At 44.7% G+C, this 15,585-nt stretch overlaps 1 protein-coding gene across 2 annotated transcripts in view; it reads left to right on the top strand.

The window, feature by feature from the left end:
- The window catches only part of PRKCA (protein kinase C alpha), a 396,507-nt gene that overhangs the window by 274,909 nt on the left and 106,013 nt on the right, over positions 1-15,585 (top strand). The window lies entirely within an intron of this gene.

The raw sequence follows: 15,585 nt of genomic DNA, 5'->3' as shown, positions 1-15,585 counted from the left end.
GCAGTCGTGAGACCAGAGTTCCCTGTCCACAGGCCAGAACACTCCTTCCCCAGGGCTGTGGCTCTGTGGGCTGTGCCATAGCATGGCCTTTCCTTTGGTTTTCCCACCAAATCCACTCTCGCTAGATCAGCACACTCTGTCCAGTTGTCCAAGAGACTTGTTGGCCCGAGACACATCATGTGTCCTGAGATACTTGGCATATCTGTGCCATGATCCACTCTTGTCAATTTATGGTTTTACGGCCCATTGTCAGTCAGTCTTGTTCCTTAGCTCTTGGGGTTCCATCATGTGGTACCACATACTCTGTTTCCTTTGACAAGAGCGTTTGTTTTCATTGAATAAAGGTACTAGGTTTTCATTTGTATTTAGAAATTTTAAGCTGTCAAACACATGGGAAGACTTTATTGTTATGTATTGGCAAATAACATAAAATATTAAGGAAAAAGGATGAGCAGGATCTATTTAAGCTGGGGGGGGGGGAGGGGAGGGTGGCATTACTCCCCCCACCCTGGTAAGAATTTAGAGAAAATCAAAAGATTTTGAGGTGTTGCTAAAAAAAGGATCAACACCCTTTGCCTCTGGGTAACCTTGTGAAACAAGTGTAGCTGATGTTCAAGAGTGAATTGTGAATAGAATCCCTGCCATAGACACAGAATGCGTTTTGACGTTTTGGTTTCAGGGAAGTTCATTTCCCCAGACCTTTGCTTCTGCATCCTTCTCTGTGGGGCTCACCTACATTTCCCTTTCACAAGACTGACACTGGTGGTGGGGTCCACTCTGTCCTCCAAGCTGGAAGCCAGGGCGGCCTCCCTTGTGGGTACCAGAGGAAGCAGGGTTCCTCGGGGGCCCTGAGAATGTCTGTCCCACCACAGCCTTATACTTGTTCTCTTTCTACTGAGGCTCCCACCTTGCCAGAATCCTATATTGGGGGCAAGGACCATGAAGCTTAAGAGAAAATGATCAGAAAGCAGTAGGTGGTAAGGGATTTGGAGCCTAAAGTTAGAACACCTATTGGCTAAACACTGCACTGTTTTTCTTTAGCTTTATAAAGCCACTGCTGTTGGCAGTATAAGAAACATCACAGGTGACCCGTCAGAGCTTAATTGTGAAGTGCATGGCTCACTGTGAGGCAAGAATGCCCCGGCAGAGTTTTTAAACATTCAGCTCTCATTCATTTTGTTTCTGAATACAGCAGAGCACACTGCATACTGGACCTGCCCCATGCTTTCTCTTGTAATAAAAGCAGCAACCATACAGTGCTGCTTGAGTTTTCTACTGTCTTCTCTGAGCCTCGAGAAGCTTGCACATGTATAAAACTGCACAGAGGGTCACAGATGCCTCAGCCAGGGTGGCACATGGTACACAGAGGAGGAAGATCAGGTCTCATCATGCAGGCCCAGCAAGGAGTGTTGTCCCAGAGCTCACATGCTCATTGCCTCACCATTGCCAAGAGCCGAACTTGATTCAAGCCATAGAATCCTCCTAGGAGACCACACCCTTCACTGAGTTAGATATAGATTTTTAACATGTGAAAGCCAGTGAGCATAACTTATGATAAAAATCTAGGTCAAGTCTCTTGAGAATTAGTCTAAAGTGTTTTTGCATAGATACAGCTCTGCTCTAGGAATATGAGTCCAGCAAGAGTTTAATAACAGTAGCAACAGCAGCCAACATGAGTGGCCTCCACAGAAAGGACACTTTCTGAGCATGTCGCCTAGTTAACTTCTGTAAACCTATGTGGAATATTACTTTATTATCCTTACTTAGAGATGAAGGCACAGAGAAATTACATGACTGGCCCAAAGTCAAGCAGTTGGTAAATTTAATCATTAAGTGAGTAATTGCTATGAGTAGAGATATAAGGTATTTCAATGATAGTATTGATAAGAATTGGTATCTTGTCTTAGTTCTGGCTGCTATCATAAATACTATAGACTGGGTGGCAGAAACACATTTTATTGATCACAGTTCTGGAAGCTGGGAAGTCTAGGATGAAGGTGCTCTGATTTGATTCCTGGTGAGGACTCCTTTTTGGTTTGTAGATGATTGTCTGGCTGTGTCTTCACTTGGGGGAGGGAAAAAGAGAGGAAGCAAGCTCTTTGGTGTATCTTCTTCTAAGAGCACTAAACCCATCATGAGGGGAGCCTCACTGTAATGACTCAACTATTTCCCCACAGCCCCCTATTCAAGGGGCCAGGGGTTCCTATCACTTTAGGGGTTAGGGGTTCAACATATGAATTCAGGGAGGATACATAATTCAGTCCATAGCAAAACTATTTTTTAAAATATGGTTGTTATTTGTGTGAAAGAAATTTCATCCTAAGCATGGAGAGCCAAACTCAAGATGGTAACTATTAGATAATCATCTATCTAAATTAGAACTTTGAATGTAGTAGATTTTCAGAATCAGAATTAACTTTGATGTAGTGAGAACACAAATATAAATAATAAACCATAACAAATAGAGCTTATGATCCAAATGCAAAAAAAAAAAATTTCAGAAGTAGTATAGGGTTCCCTTCACCCAATTCTCCTGCCCCTCAGTATTGATATTCTTCTAGAACCATAGGGTAAATATCAAAGTAGACACATTGTTATTTATTTATTTTTTAAAGATTTATGTATTTATTGGAGAGAGAAGAGAGAGGAAGAGAGCAGGAACTGGGGTGTGGGGAGGGGCAGACCCCTGCGGAGCAGGGACTTTGATGCAGGGCTCCATCCCAGGATCCAAGGATCATGACCTGAGCCGAAGGCAGGCGCCTAACCAACTAAGCCACCCAGGCACCCCTCAAAGTAGACACATTTTTAATAGTATCTGGTAAATTTGTTTGTTTTTTTTTAAAAGGTACCCGCATACCTATAGTTCATCACTGGAAATTATTTTAAAGAGGCAAAGAGAAGACATCAGACTTCTCTTAATCCAGTATGAAAAGACTGCCAAGGATACAAAGCAAAGCCCCTTTGGAGCAGAAGCTGCCAGTGATGGCTCCTCCTCCTGCATTATCTGCCAAACCTCCTAACACAATGGTTCAGGCACAAATTTGTCTTGACACATATTTTAAATAACAGTAGCTACCAAGTAGTACTTGGTATGGATGTACTGTGTTTATAAGACTGGACCTTTCTTTCTGTTAAGTGCTTTCTATTCCTTGTTTCATTGACCCCTCAAACAATGCCATAAAGTGCTATTATTAGCCTCAATTTTGAGATATGCAAATGAGTTGAGAGAAAGAAAGGAAGAAATTGTTCTGAGTTCTAAGGTAGAAAGCATTGGTGTTGAAAAAAAAAAGAAAGAAAGCATTGGTGTTGGAGCTTGAGTGACGCCCAGCCCCTTGCTTTCAGCCCAGAGGCTGCGAACCTCCTAATTCTCTCGTATTAATTAAAGAGACTCTTTTTGAATAAATAGCAAACCTGTATGTATTCACCAAACCCATATTCGGTACCCCACAGGTTCTTTGAAGGTACAGAAGGTCCCAATGTGAGACTTAAAACCAGGGGGAGGAAAAAAAGTAACTCATGAAGGAATTAATAGCCAATCCAAGTGCATGCAAAATTAAATGCTTGATTATGTGGGTGCTAAATGGTATGCCATGGAGAGGGGCAGGTATTTGAGAGGCAGAGGGAGCAGAGTTCCAGTGAAGGACCCAGATGGAATGGCGGCATCAGCCTGGCTTTAATAAGAATGCAGGCATAAAGAGTGAACCGTAACAAGCAGAGCTTATGTCCAAATGCAAGTGATAACTTGGAAAATGCATTTAACCCCTGAGCAGCTGTGCTGATGGTTAGATTAGTTCATCTCCATTTTACCTGTGCAGAATCACTTAAATTGAAAATAATTCCCAAAATAAAAAAGAAACTACCAAGATTCCTGCTTTGGGACAGAAATCAGCCTTTTGAAATCAGAGATGAGTTTCCTTTCTAGATCGGTGTGGTATTTATGGGAAAGGCCTCCGCTTTGGTGATATAATTTTATTTTTTGCCTTTGGGCAGTGGTGCTGATGTTATCTGAACAGCGTCATTTTTATTTCTTCCAATATGCGATTTTAATAGGTTTTCTACATTCCTGTGTGCTTTTTTTATTTGGTTTTTTGGAGGAGTGGTAAAAAAAAAAATCCCTCGTGGGAACAAATTTTCAATTTAATGTTGTAAGTAAATGGAAAAAATATCATGCTTTACAGCTGCTCCAGGAACACATGTCTCCCACAAATAGATTATTCTGCAGAAGAGTCTCATTTTCTCAAATACTCAGGGTGGTTAATTTGGCGTGGAGATCGAAGTTCTCCAGCAAGTTCTGGGAGGCGGGGAGGGCTTGGGACAGGAGCTGAGGCTCCTTGCAACGGACCAGTCACATCCTGCTCAGTCTGCCTTCTAGGGCAGTTTGCAGTTCGGCGCCCCTGTGTCACCACTGCAGCCATCGAGACTTGTCGTCATGGTATTGTGATGAAGCAATAACACTCCCTGAATGTGTTCTTCCCTCTTCTGGGCCTAGAGGCTACAGAGTCAAAGCAGTGCGACTCAGCTTTGGGGAACAATCATTGATTCACCCATTCATTATACATTTATTGAGCATGTGTCAGGGCCTCTCAAGGCACCAAGGAAGCAAAGATAATTAAGACATGGTCCTTACTGTGGAATGTGTGGTCTTGGGAAGCGGGGGGGGGGGGGGATTGAGACATAATAAAGAATGAGGGGGTGCACCTGCCTTTAAGTGGAGTGGGAAATGGGGAGAGCAGTGCCTCACCTGCCCTGCAGAAGCTGCCGAGGGCTCCATGTGTAGCAAGTGACAGTGAAGCCGGGAGCACGTTTCAGATAAAGATGCAGAGCCATGGAAGGGCGTGGTGCATTCGGGAAGCTCACATAGTCTGGGATTTGGGGAATCTGGAGTGTGAGGTAGGGAGAGCTGGAGGGCAATTTCTTTCTGTTTTTAAGGCATCAGGGCTAGAGTCATCACAGTGTACAGATTGCACAGTTCTTAGGGGTCGTGTAGTACAGGCTCTAAATATTTCCTTTTCAAACAAGGATTTCAAGTTCCAGGTGGCTGTGTTTTCAAGGACAGAGCATCGATCTGATAGCCTGAACTCCAGATGTCCCCCTGAGGTTCACAGTGACCCTTGACTTTTCTTTGTCAATGCTGGGAAAGGGCGCAAAGCAGGTACCCTACTAGTTGCCTGAAAGCTTTGTAGGGATGCTTTTCCTAATGACAGACAAGCTTGTGGAATATAATAATCCCAGTGTGGGGCTGCCAGCTAGGAGTTGGACCGAGCTTATTGCTTGAAGGAAAAGGTATTACTCAGAGGTAATTTCCATGAAATAAAATCTTGGCTGTGGAATTTGGATCCAGCTCAGGCACATGGAAGGTGATGCAGCTGAGGTAGCTGGTTTGTGGGTTGGGATAGAGAGGGGAGGCCAACAAGAAGCTGATTACCCTCAAGTATACCCAGATTGTCTATTATTGGTGATACCTAGTTCAGGTATTTTCATCAGATCCCTCCACGACAAAAGGACCCTTTTCTGTTTATAAATAGTAAGGAATCTGGGTGTGTCATAGCTGGAGACCAGCAGCCTTCCACCCAGTGGTTTCAGCATCCGTGGATGAGCTGTAATCAGCTATTACATTGATGGTTGCACAATGATGACTTTCTAATTCTGTAATTCCTTCTGTGATCATTTGCTGCCATTCGTCTGAAAGGCAAGCTTTTCCTTTACCTCTCCCCTACATTTATTATTTTTTTTTAAATAGGCTCCACACCCAGTGTGGAGCCCAACACGGGACTTGAACTCATGACCCTGAGCTCAAGACCTGAGCTGAAATCAAGAGTTGGATGTTTAACTGACTGAGCCACCCAGACACCCCTCCCCTGCATTTTTTAAAATAGCAATTTGGGCTCACAAGTTCTTTCAATTTTTTATGTTCAAATTGTTCAAAATATAGCCAGTCGGAGCCCCTTCAAACTGGCTCTGTGTCCTTTTGACATAACCCATCAGGCTTTTTTTTTTTTAGCACTTCCTTTCTTTCTAGAACAGAAGAGCCCACCTTGTACTTAATATCTCTGAGTGACTCTGGGTATCTTTTTTTTTTTTTTTTAACTGGGAAATAAAAATCCAAGGTCTGTGTGCTAGGGTGTTCACTGCTCCTGGGGCATTACTATTTCTCAGCTCCTGCAGTAGACAAAGGTAATGACTCCACACTAGTGTTTCTGGTTCTGATTGCAGCTCAGGGTTCTTCCTTACATTTCCCTGGTACTTATTCATTCCTCCTCCTCCCTATATAGATCTCTGGTTCCTGATGATGTCAATAAGTGTACTTATTTGCTCTGCCTCACGTTACATGCAGCAGAATTTTAGAATTCACAGACCAATAACCCCAATCTACTCCATAAAGTTCAAGATTTTATTGCTGTTCTAAAAAATCCTTGGATGATATCCCACTAAAGGTAGAGTCAGAATACTGTCACTTGGATTGAACATTTTCCTATGAAGTTCTGTTCTCCATTTGATATAAGTAAGCTGCCTTAAGTGAATAACCAAACTCAGCCTCCCCCCATACCACAGACTAAAAGGGTATACCTATTGTGATGTAATAAGAAGATACATGGTATTGCCTATCAAGTGTTTTTGCCAAAATTTTATTTATTTATTTATTTATTTATTTATTTATTTATTTATTTATTTATTTATTTATTTTGCCAAAATTTTATAACCTGAATCTAATTATGAGAGGGGAGGGGGAAGCAGATAAGTCCAGATATTGGGACATTCTGCTCGTTAACCAGTCTGGACTGTTCAAAAACGCCAATATCCCAAGAAACAAAACAGTCAAGGGGACGGTTCTTGAGTAAAGGAACCTGGAGTCATGGCAACCAATGGCAATCTGTAACACTTGATTAGACCCTGGATCTCAAAACACAACTATAGAGGACTTTGGGTGACAGTGAGGGTTGGAATGGGTTGTGGATCTGGACAATATGTTAGGTAATACGTTTGTATCTGTGAAGTTTCTGGAAGATAATGGTGATGTCTGTACCTCATCTACAAATGACTCCATAAAAACAAAAAACAAAGCAAAAAGCTGAAAATATGTGTAGGTGCATACACAGAAATATGTGTGGCAAAATGTTAATAAATAGCAAATCTAAAAGTAGATTAGATAGATAGTGAATCTAGGTGAAGGATATATAGCTGTTCAATGTACTGTTCTTTCAACTCCACTGTGGGTTTGAAATTGTTTAAACCGACCTTCCAGAACGTTGGGCAGTGATAAGTTGGAACATTCTGTTGCTGTCTATAGAGATGACACTCAGCTGGTAGGAAGCCCCCAGGTGAGCCAACATCAGTGCTCCCAGTGGGGATGCTAGGGGACTGCCAGCCAGTCCAAACACAAGTAGGAAATGTGGAAAAGGGGTCAGGAGAGCAAACCAGAAAAGCCGCTGTAAGTACCTTCCATGTGCCAGGCCCTGTTTGGAAGCCTTTCTATATGTTAATTCTATATATTATGTTGTGATGATCTGTATGTTCATCACAACAACCCTTCGAGAAAAGTGCTATCATTATTGTCATTCTGTAATGAAAGAACAGTCTGGAAGAGTTCCCAGGCCTGCCCAAGGTCACACAGCTGCTAAGTGGAGGATGCTCCTGCCCAGCACCCAGGCACGTGCCTCCCACTCTCTCACGCTGCCGACCCCCAGCCCTGCCAAGGGAAGATTGTGTGCTAGCACAGACATGGCCCATACCGGTGTGAGGTTTGCAACCTCGCGTTTCTGTCCTACAATTAACAGGTGAGACTGCTTTGTGCTGGTCCTGCGGCCCCTGTAATTACTACAGTGCTGTTGGCATCATTGCGAGTGAGGGTCTGTCATCATTTCCCCCAGCCTCCATCTCTCAGGGCTTAGAAAATGGCTAGAAATAAACATGGCAGCAGGGACTCTGGTGGAAAAAGAATTAAAATGGGCAAAGAAAGATGGAAACAAATACCTCCTCCGGACATGTTCCGAGGGCACATGAGTTGGCCAGACACGGGTCCTGGCTGCATCCTTTCTCACCCTGCCATCACTGGCTTTTCCTTGTTGGCTCTGGTTCTTTCTCATTGCAGACCCATCCTCATCTCCCATTCCCACAGTCTTGGAAGAACCCATCTCCGGCAATCACCTGCCTTGAGTTTGCTGTTGCTTAACATTTGCAAAAGAATTTTCAAAAGAAAACAGGCATGATCTCTAAGCTAAAAATGATAGAAGAGCACCCGTGTGTTGCCCCGTTCAGATGTGTGTGCTTCTAGGTGATGGCTTCTTGGCATGTCTTCAAGGGATTTATTTCTTCTGTCATCTTCCTTGATGGGATATTCCTAAACGTCAGATGTCCTGCCTCCCCAGTCTGATTCCCAATGGCCCCCATCCCTTGACACTCAGTGTCCCAATGGTAGAGCAAGCTATGTGCTATGTGCTGTCTGCCCGGTAGGCAGGTTGTTTCCTACCTCCTCACTTTTGTTTATGCTGTGTCCCTTCCCTTGGGAACATCTGAACACTCTGCTCCAGATACCTTTATGAAGCCTCTCCTCACATTTTATAGCTTGCCTAAGATCAACCACTTTTCTCTCATGTCCTTTATAACGTTCATAATGTGATTTCACTTATGTTCATCTGCATGTTAATCTCCCTCCAGCAGACCATTAGCCATTCGAGGACAGAAATGGCATCTTACCTCTTGTATCCAGCCCAGTACCTCAAATTTGTGCCCTACTGTGTGTTTGCTGAGTGGGTGATGACTATAGAAGTCTTCAGTAGGCACAGAATTTAAAAATTCACTTGGCTTTATACCGTGCTTTACATCCCAGATCCAAGCAACTCTTCCCATTTTGGCCCTATGTCTGGATCAAGCTAAAATTATTCTATTTTTTGCCTAATTCATGAAGCCACGTGACTTCTGGGATCCTTCAGAGAAACACATATCAGCCAAGAAAGAGGAAAGAGGTCCATCCTCTCAAAAGAAGCATGTCATTATTTACATCCTGACCGTGGTACCTCATTCTGGCCTGTCGGAGGCAGAGCTAAGTGTTAAGTGTGTACTAACTAGCGGCCTGCCCTCCCCCATGTTGTCATTCCTGCACGGTTCTCTGCGCAGTGGTTTAGACACAGCTTTCCATGCTGGCTGCTTAGTCACTGGATGTCGTGGGAGGCAACAAGACTGGGGCAAAGGGCAAAAGCCGTGTGGTGTTTTCTTAATGCAGTGTGTGCCTTTGTCTTAAAATACCCTGGTATCCAAGCTCAAAGTGACATGGCTTCTGTGTCTCCTGCTTAAGATGATCTTAAGCCCCTAGCCTCTTTGACAGGGACCTCAGTCATCTATCCACTTTGGCATCAGTGGTTCCTGCCATGAAAATGCATGGACTTTGAACGCCCACATTCCTGGGAAGGGGGGGTGAAAAAAAAGAAATATTTCTGGGACCTCTTTCAAGATGACGCCATTAGCATACAGGGACGTTGACCTTGACTGAGTGGGTCATTCTTGTGCAGGATTTTAATTGCTTCTAATTATAGGATTATCATTTAAGCAAAAGATTAATTGCCATGAAATTATTGCAAGGAACTTGATCTTCTAGAAAGTAAATGCATTTGCCAAGTGAAGAATCTCTCAGAAGCTTGCAAATGATGTCTTTTTAATCACATCATGGAAATTTCTTTTTTTTTTTTTTTTAATCTTTGATAGGGAGAGATGTTAAGGGGGTCAGGCTGGAAGAGATAATAGCAGATAAATGCCCCTTTGGATTTCTCCCATCACCCCACCCAAAGGTTGGAAAACTTGAACATTCAGTGTTCACTTTGTTTACCAGTGGAAATGTTCCAAAATAAATGCAGAGATTTTTCCTCCTTTGATCCATTTCATCTTCATGAATGGATTAGAGTAGTCCCCTAAAAAGCTAGGTGAGCGGATGCTGCCTTTTGGTCCCTTCCAACACTAAGCTGCTCCTATATCCCACAAGCATTCTTTTTCATATGTTTTGAAAGGAATCTCCAGTTCATGGGTATACACCTGCTCTGGTTATTAGCCCCAAAATGGTGCTGAGAAACATCAGGCTGTGTTCATCTCAGCTTCTAGGCATTTCCACTTGGAAAGAATGCAGATTCCCTGAGAAAATAGGAGTTAGCTCCTGAGGTTCTTCTAAAATATCCCTATTTGAATAAGGCAGGGAATGGCCACCTGCGGAAGCCCTGCACCAGAGTGCCCCCCCACGGAGGACTTTGCTGAGGAGAACAGTAGCTGTACTTTCACCACCCATTTTCCTTGGTAATTAATGCAAAGTTTGTGGTTAATTAAATACAGTCAGGGTCCCTTTTAAAACCAAGTCAAGCATTTTTTTCCCTAGAATAATGAAACAAGAACAGATGCAAGACAAACTTCCTATAAAAGTGTTCAAGGTGGGGGTGCTGAATTTGGAGAGAGTTGCATTGAAGAAAGTGTCGCTTCACCAGCTTCGACCCACTGGAGGCAGGGGATGTAATCGAAAGAAATGCCTACTCTCCTCAACACCCAGTGGGAAGGTGGCGGAGGAGGACTCTTGTTCTGGCAAATATGACACTGACATCTCCTTCTGCTTAAGTCACTCTGCCTGCAGCCAACCACTGCCGGAACGAAGAGTGTGCAGGACATGGTTCTTTGGCTGTGTATTGCCACTCTCATTTTATGGGCTGCCTGGGTGAGTACCCACAGAAGAACTCTTGTGGGTAAACATCTGCCCACAAGGCCAGAAAGTGTGTGCACTACACATTTTAACCAGCACAGTGCAGCCTCATAGATCTTACTAATAGATCCTCATAGATCCCCTCGACTCTGGATGACCCTGAAACCTATTTCAGTCCCCTACCCTGACCCCCTAAGAGAGCAGGGATTCTGGTAGCCTGAAAACTCTGAACTTCTGAAGGATGCCCATTATATTTTTTGAAACTAATCTCAGCACACATTAAATGACTAACACTCCATGAAGAAAGGGTACAGGGAGCCTGTGTTTATAAGATAAGAGATGTGATCTGGTTTTAGTGGAAGCTATGCTATTGACTTTATGGTCAGATCAATTGGGGTTGACTCCCAACTCTGCCACTAACCAATGCTCGATAATAATTAGGGATTGTTTCTCTATGACAAGTTTTGTTGCAGTCACGTTTATATTATATGGTTCAATGAATCAGTATGTGTCACTTATTGACACATTAACTCTTTCTATAGGGATTTGTTCATGGCCTAACTATGCCCACAGGAGGGCTCCAGCCACAGCAAGGAAAGCCTAATCCAAGATTTCGTTTGCTTTTTCCTTTACGGTGCCTACCAGGCAGGACCCAGGAACACCCCAGAATCTGCACTTTGAGAATGGAAAGAGTTCGGTGAATGGAACAGTTGTGTATCAAGCTGAGAATATTAACCCTGAGGATTTTAACCTTCCATGCACCTTGTCCTTAGCTCCCTGGGTTTTGCCTTCCTCATATGCAAGTTCATACAAAGGCACTTAACTGTAAGAACTCCGAGGGTCCCCGCAGCTCTGGCGTTTATCTGCTGGAAGTGTCATTTCAGAGAGAAAGAGCTGATCACTGGGGCCAACCAGCCTGGCCCTCCTCGAGGAACTGAGAGAATTGGGGGCTCCAGCTTGATGAGGCTTGAGAAGCATTGGGCATGGTGACTTTCAGACAAGTCTGAATAGCAGACACCTTCCAGTGACATCTTACTTGGAGTGATATTCCCATTAAACAGAGCTCCCCTTGTTAGAAAGGAGAGGATGTGGCACCCACGTACCCCCTCCTCTTCGACCCGTGAGGAGACTGGGGAATAGGTTGAGAACCACTGATGCAGCCCAACCTCTGCATTCTAGATGTGAAAAAAACCAAGGTTTAGAGAGGGAACATGACTGGTTTAGGGTGTCTGGGGTTGTAAGGGACAAAACCAGACTTCAGCCCACTCATGAAAAAGGAATTATCAAAAGAAATCTGGGATAGCTGCTAGAACTCAAGGGTGGGAAGGCTTTGGGACCCTGGAAACAGGGTTTTGTATCCCCTCTTCTACATGCGAACTACTATCTTTCATCCCTTTCAAAGCTAGTTGGGCTCTCCCCACATTGCAGAAAACATGGCCCCAGACGGTTCTTCAGCTTTGCCTCTTACTGCTTCATATCTCCCTCTGTGCCCGGCACAATCCAGAGACCCAGGGAAGGGACTCATCGGCTCATTGTGGGTCATGTGCCAGCCCTGGACTCCTTGACTATGGCTGAAGCATGGGGTCATAGAAGTGGGTAGGCCCAAGGGGGGGAGGGCATTTTGCAGGACCAGAGAGGTGGGTGCTAAGCAGACAGGATGAGAAGTAGTGCAGCACGACCAGAAGCTGGCAGCCAGGTTATGCAGAAAGCTGCTGTCGGAACAGGCACTGGAGCCAGGCTCCTGCCCTCCACTTGGGTGCCTTTTTCCTTCAACCATGTTGCACGTCCACAGTTACTAAAGAGCAGTGGCAGTGTCTATGCTTCTGTACAAAAGTTAGATATGACTCATACGTCCCTTTTGAACAAAATGCATTCCTGACCTGGCCAGTTTCCAGAAACAGCCAAGAATAAAGGAAAAATGGATTTGGCTCTATTTGTCCAGTCCAGCCGCCTGGCCCATTAATCACCCCTCTCAGAAGCTGTAAAACCACACACTGGGTTCCAAGTGGAAATGGTGCTGATGGAGAAGAGGCTTAGTGATGGCGGTACCCCCAGGAAGCAGTGTTCTTTGAATGGGGCCCCAGTTAGAAGGTAGAACAAGTGCCAGGAAGGTGGAGACGGTTGATTAGGGCCTGGGGACTGGACAAAGCCCTCCAGCCTGCATTGTGAACTGCGCGGCCCGAAATGACTCCCCCCCCCCCCCCCGGGTAGCTTTGTCTGCAGGCTCTGTGGTTTACTTGGTCCCAGGACTCTGTGCCTGTCACCCCCAGAGCTTTGCTTTCATGAGCATTTCCAACTGCGGGAATGAACTAGTTGGCAATATGCTAACAATGCCTCTGGATTCTTAGCCTCTCTCTGAAAAAAAAAAAAAAAAAAAAAGCCAGCTTACCTGGCTTCCATTCAGCAGGGGAAAGACAAAGCAAGGTACATGTTATCCATGAATCATCACCATTAGTCTCTCCCACAAATGGAACATTGATGTGTCTCCTGCTTGGTTTTTCAGCTATGGTGATTATGCTCAGAATGGCAGGTCCCCTCTCTGCTCCCTAAAGCTCTTAGCTCTCAAATGCCTACCTCTTGAGGCCTCCTGAGGAACTGACTCTTCATCCTGTGGCTAGTCTTTGACTTGTGAACCCTACAACACGGACTGGCTTCCTGTTTAATCTCTGCACTTGGCGGTTTTTCCTACCAGTGACTGCCTTAGTACCATGGCATGGTGGTTATACAAACAACTTGGTTATTTTACTGGATTAAAAGCCTTGCACCCAAGATACCCAGTCCCCAATCTTTTCAGAATTAATTTAGTGTCATGCTAGGTTTGATATGTGTGATCACGTTGGGGTAGTCACCCTTGACGGCTAGACCTAGTCAGAGAGATCCCAATGGACATGAGAACTTGTAGATTTTTTTTTTTAATTGCAGTTGAAATGACAGGAGGCTTTTCCAGGTAAAGATCTCTCAGCCCTGACATCCCAAGTTTAATTAATGTTTATCTGCAGCTTTGTATTTTCAGATTAAGGCCTGCAGTGGTACAACAGATAGGTGGAAAAGGTGGCTCATTATATTTTAGCTCTTTCACCAAAGACTGTAGAGACAAAAGCTACTAGTCCCTTGTTTGCATGAACCCCCAATAGCTCCCTCTAAATACATCCCTCAGAATCAGCCCTGATCCCTTTTTTTGGTGATCAAGAACGTCTGGGAGGATCGTCGATCCTGCAGGGGTTGGGAACAGCCCTGGGATGGGACTGTCCATCCCTTTACTGGTGACAACTGGAGGAAATACAGCCTCCTATGTGAACTGTTATGGGCTACCAGGCATCCTGTGCGATGCTCAGCTGGTGCATTCCTGGCAGGGAAGCCCAGCAAAGCCCACCAGAAGATGAGGCTCTCTCAGGCTTCTAGCAAAAACAAATTCCTGCTCATCACCTGCCTCAAAGGTTTCTGCAGCTAGTCCCTTGTATAAAGAGGATAGAAGGCTGATTTCATTTGGCTTTGTCTCTTGAAGCCTCAGCTACTTCAGTAGGGGGGAAAAATAAAGAACCAATAAACATTTTTGTCTTTGTCTGCCACACTGATGTGAATGCTTATGATTTTATTAGCAGCTGCCTTGGAGCCAGGCCTGATTTAATTTAATTTAATCTCCTAGGTTATTTTCAGTTCGGCTCAGTCTATTTTAAGCACGGATGAAGGGGAAGTAATCAGAGGGAGGGGGTGGAGGAGGGAGGGGCGAGAGGTACCTTCCTGTCCCCTACCGGGTTACTGAAGCTTGACCCTGCTTGAGAGAAATGACTTGGTGGAGACAGGTCAGCCCTGCCAACTTCTAGTTCTTACCCTCCTCTTCTCTGGTATCCTCTTATTCCTCTGAGAAGAAACATTATATCAACTGGGGGGGGGGGAGATAATTATGCAGCCAGAAATACAAATGGAGCAATTTTCTCTAGTGTCAGGAGAGCACTGAGTAATGGCACCTGCACCTGCCCCTCCCCTTCTCCTTTCAGCAAACTGCATTTGTCATCGGGTCTTTGTAGCTCTTCCTCTCTGGAGCGCTTTGATGCCCTGCAATTGGGAGTTGGGGAGGCAGGATGCCAGGGTCTCCCAGTGTGACAGGTGTATGAAGGTCAGCACGTTAGAGAAGCTCCCTCAGTGAAACCCAGAACCAGAACTCTCATGACATGGAGACCAGGAGCAGCCTTCCTCAGGCCACCCCATCATCCCTGCTCCAGGGGGGCGCCCTGAGGGCATGCATCTGGTTTGGTACCAATAGTGATCCAGAATGAGAGAGATCTAGCCCAGTTTTATGTGCTATCTCTGGAGATAGAAAGTTCTATCGCTACTGCAGTGTTGCTCCCAAGCACCCAGAACCCTTATGTTCACTTACTATTTTCCTTGTTGGCACACTTATAAGGGTGCCTGGCACATAGTAAGTCTCAGTGAGTGTCCCATGGGAAGACTGGTTTTTTCCTAGATGACACTGGTCTTAACAATAGTTAAGAGTTACTCCTTACTTTGTGCCAAGCTCCATGCCAGTGGTTTTATTGGCGTGCTATCTTTTATATTATAGTTCGTATTGAGTGAGATTCTTATTATCTCAAGTTTTAAAGTGAGGAAATAGCTTAGGAGGGGTTCAGGGACTTTCCCAGTGACAAGATAGAGCTAGAGCTTGAGTCCCGAGGGAGCATTTCCATTCTGAATCCTGGGAGTTTCCATGAGAACATGACCAAAAGATTTTTGGTGCCAATTGAATGGGTCGCTCATGTGAGGGTTGGTTCAGAACCTGCCCTCCATGATTTGCAGAGTGCCTGTGCCCTGAGAGGGAGCATTACTTGGTTTGGGTCTGAGTGTAGGAATGACACGGGGTGGAGAGGTCTCTGGTGAGCCAAGTACCCCCTGTGACTCATTAAAGTTGGTCCAGG

Source organism: Vulpes lagopus, chromosome 12 (assembly GCF_018345385.1).
Source record: "Vulpes lagopus strain Blue_001 chromosome 12, ASM1834538v1, whole genome shotgun sequence".
NCBI lineage: Eukaryota > Metazoa > Chordata > Mammalia > Carnivora > Canidae > Vulpes > Vulpes lagopus.
The sequence above is the reverse complement of the archived record's forward strand: the minus strand, read 5'-3'. Positions and strand labels throughout refer to the sequence as shown.